General features: G+C 40.8%; 1 pseudogene; it reads left to right on the top strand.

Annotated features, from left to right (window-relative positions):
- The first annotated feature begins 515 nt into the window (after positions 1-515).
- On the top strand, positions 516-3922 carry LOC127315965 (uncharacterized; annotated as a pseudogene).
- Positions 3923-4362: the final 440 nt, after the last annotated feature.

Here is a 4362-nt window from a genome sequence, read left to right as displayed (position 1 = left end):
GAAATTGTTACTGACAAGGAGAAATCAGAAGCTCGAGTGGAAAAAGAAAAAGAAGAGCTGTGTGCAGAACCTGTAAGAATTCCTTTTCCAGAAAGATTGGAGAAACCAAGAGATGACAAACAGTTCGCAAAGTTTTTGGAAGTCATGAAAGATGTGCAAGTAACAATTCCTATCCTAGATGCAGTGATGCATGTTCCTATGTATGCAAAATTTTTCAAGGAGTTGTTATCCAAGAAGAGAAGTATAGAGGAACCTGAGATTGTCACACTATCAAAGGAATGTAGTGCAATAATACAAAACATTTTGCCTACCAAGCTAGATGATCCAGGAAGCTTCTGTGTGCCTTGTCTGATTGACAACAGTTCATTCAGTGCACTATGTGACCTTGGTTCAAGTGTCAGTGTAATACCTCTGTCAGAAACAAAAGGACTGAGAATGGAAGATCTTCAGTCACCTTGCAGTTAGCAGACATATCAATCAGAAAGCCTGCAGGATTTGTCATGGATGTCCCAGTAATGGTGGGAAAATTCGCATACCCTGTAGATTTCATAGTTCTTGATATGGACGACATAAGTGAAGCAGTGATTCTGGGTAGGCCTTTCTTAGCAACAGCAGGAGCACTGATTGATGTGAAGGGAGCCAAGCTTACATTGCAGTGGGGAAAGGAGCAAGTAATGTTTGACATGAGGAATGCAACTCATCTTTCACATCAACCAGAATCCTGCAGCAGAATTGATACAGTGGGAAGTTATGTAGAAGAGCTTTATCTTGAGAAGGAGATAGTCTATCAACCAGTTCCTATTTTCAGTGAGGCAGAGGAGTGCCATTATGCAGTCTATCAGATAGCAAGTGACACAGCTAAGCCACTTGTGGAACCAGAAGTTGTGCCACCAGATTATGAGCTTAAGCCGCTTCCTACTCATCTCAAGTACGAATTCTTGGACAACAATAAAAGGTTTCCAGTTATTGTGAATGCAAGTTTAACGCAAGCACAAGCTATGAAGCCGGTGAACCTGCTAAGGAAATATAGAGAAGTAATATGATACTCTATTGCTGACATTAAAGGCATAGATCCAGAATTATGCCATCATAGAATTTACTTGGAGGATGGATCAAAGCCAACTAGAGAGCATCAGAGGCGGCTGAATCCGACGCTTCAAGAGGTGGTGAAGAAAGAAATCTTGAAATTACTCACCGCTGGAATTATTTACCCAATATCAGACAGTGAATGGGTTAGCCCTATCCATGTTGTGCCTACGAAGAGTGGAATCACAGTGGAAGAAAATGATGTGGGAGAGCAAATCCCTGTCAGACTGGCCAATGGGTGGAGAGTCTGCACAGATTTCAGGAAATTGAACAATGCAACTCGTAAAGACCATTTCCCTCTACCATTCATTGACCAGATGCTAGAGAGACTAGCAGGGCATAAGTACTATTGCTATATGGATGGGTATTCTGGATTCTTAGAGATACCTATTCATCCAGATGATCAAGATAAAACAACCTTCACATGCCCATATGGCACCTTTGCTTATAGAAGATTACCATTCGGCCTGTGCAATGCCCCTGACACGTTTCAGAGATGTGTGATGTCCATTTTCTCCAGTGAAATTGAGAAGATCATGGAAGTGTTCATGGACGACTTTACTATCTATGGAGCTAATTTTGAGGCTTGTTTGGAGAATCTCGAAACAGTTCTACAGAAATGCCTGAAGCACAACTTGGTCCTCAACTGGGAAAAGTGCCACTTCATGGTTGAACAAGGAATAGTGTTGGGACATCTAGTGTCAGCCAGAGGAATTGAAGTTGATAAAGCGAAAGTAGATGTGATTGCCAAGCTGCCACCTCCAATAAATGTCAAAGGTGTGAGAAGCTTCCTCGGACATGCAGGATTTTACAGGCGGTTCATCAAGGATTTTTTCTCTTATTGCTAAGCCACCGACCAATTTGCTGAACCAAGATGTAGAGTTCGTTTTTGACCAAGATTGTCATGAAGCTTTCAACCAAATCAAAGAAGCATTGATCACTGCACCAGTAGTTCAAGCACCAGATTGGACTCTTCCTTTTATTATCATGTGTGATGCCAGTGATTTTGCAGCTGGAGCTGTTTTAGGACAGAAGAAAGACAAGCTTCTAGGAGTCATCTGTTATGCGAGCAGAACTTTGGACAAGGCTTAGTCGAACTACACAACCACAGAAAAAGAATTACTTGCCATTGTCTATGCATTTGATAAGTTCAGACCCTATTTGGTGGGAAATAAGTGTATAGTGTATACTGATCATGCAGCTATCAGGTATCTGTTAGCAAAAAGGATGCAAAGCCCAGATTAATCAGATGGATTCTCTCAAGGATAAAAAAGGATCTGATAATCTAGTGGCAGACCATTTGTCAAGGATGACTGAAACAGATGAGGGATGTGTACCAATTGCTGATAACCTGCCCGGTGATAATCTCATGCAAGTTCTAGCAGTAAAAGGGAAATCCCCTTGGTATGCAGATTTTGTGAACTATCTAGTTTGCCAGCAACTGCCTGCCAATTTCACTTATCAGCAGAGGAAGAAATTCCTACACACAGTTAAAGAATACTACTGGGATGAACCATATCTATTCAAGCACTGCAAAGATGGAATAATGAGAAGGTGTATTCCAGAGGAAGAAATTAACTGTGTCATTTACCATTGTCATTCTTCACCTTATGGAGGACATGTAGGAGCAGATAAGACTCAAGCAAAGATACTGTAGGCAAGTTTCTTTTGGCCCACCTTGTTCAGGGATGTGTATTGTTATGTGAAATCTTGTGACCCATGTCAAAAAACTGGGAAGATTAACAAGAGAAATGAAATGCCACAACAGGGCATACTGGAGGTAGAACTATTTGATGTATGGGGAATTGATTACATCGGACCTCTACCTTCCTCAAGAGGTTACAAATTCATTTTGGTAGCTGTTGATTACGTGTCCAAATGGGTTGAAGCAGTCCCTATTGTCAATGCTGATTCTAAAGCAGTTTGCAATTTGTTTAAGCATGTTATCTTCCCGAGATTTGGCATCCCTAGGATTGTGATTAGTGATGGAGGAACTCACTTCAATAACAATCAGCTTCAAGCATTGTTTAGTAAGTATGGGGTACACACTTCAATAACAATCAGCTTGATATCATTCCATTTTAATACAAAAATTATACCGTAGGGGCTTCCCTTACGGTTTTACTGTCAAAAAAAGTATGGGGTACACAACCATCGAGTTACAACTCCATATCACCCTCAAGATAATGGAAAGGTGGAATTATCTAATAGAGAAATCAAGTCCATATTGGAAAAAGTGGTTTCAATAACCAGGGTAGATTGGTCACTAAAGCTATCAGACTCTTTGTGGGCATACAAAACCGCTTACAAGACACCACTGGGAATGTCTCCATTCAGACTGATTTACGGGAAAGCTTGCCATCTTCCAGTTGAGTTGGAGCACAAGGCTCAGTGGGCGCTGAGAAGGCTAAACATGGATTATGATTTGGCAGGAAAGGTCAGGAAACTGCAACTTTGTGAGTTAGAGGAGTTGAGGCGTGATGCTTATGAGAGCTCCATGATCTATAAGGAAAAGACCAAAATTTGACATGATAAGCACATAATTCGTAAAGAGTTTGTGCCTGGGCAACAAGTGCTGGTATATGATTCAAGGTTTCACTTGTTTCCTGGGAAATTTAAATCCAGGTGGTACGGACCTTGCACAGTGAAGAGAGTTTATGCAAATGGATCCGTTCTTGTTCTCAGTCAATCACAGGGAGCATTTCTGGTAAATGGACAAAGGCTGAAACATTATCTGCATGGTGATCCACTTACTATTTCTGAGCATCAAGAAGATGAACAAGAGGAAGCTGATGAAGGAGGCATTATGGCCTCAACTAGCACTCCTGTTCCCTGATGATGAGACCAGGTCAAGCTAATGACCTAAAACGAGCGCTCTTCCAGGAGGCAACCTGGAACCTTTTTAGTATCCATTTTATATACATCATTAAGTTATCTTATATTTACATTTCTGTTTCTTAGATATCAGCAGGTTTGCTCAGTCATTTCTTTAGCTTTGGGGGAGTGGAGTCTTTTCATTGAAATTTTCCGTCTCATTGCCCGGTGAGATTTTTTCCTGGTTCTTTTACCATTTTAAACTGCTTAAGCATGCTCTTACTTGATAATTTTGTTTCCTACTCTTTATGCTTCGTGCTTATCCCATTTTGTGTCCAGGAGCTGAACCCTTTGGTATGAGTGTTGATTTCTATAATGATTAACTGCATTTTGTCTACTAGTCTTCCTAAACACACTGATATGTCTCCAACGTATCTATAATTTCTGATGTTCCATGCTAGT

Source organism: Lolium perenne, chromosome 7, assembly GCF_019359855.2.
Source record: "Lolium perenne isolate Kyuss_39 chromosome 7, Kyuss_2.0, whole genome shotgun sequence".
NCBI lineage: Eukaryota > Viridiplantae > Streptophyta > Magnoliopsida > Poales > Poaceae > Lolium > Lolium perenne.
The sequence above is the reverse complement of the archived record's forward strand: the minus strand, read 5'-3'. Positions and strand labels throughout refer to the sequence as shown.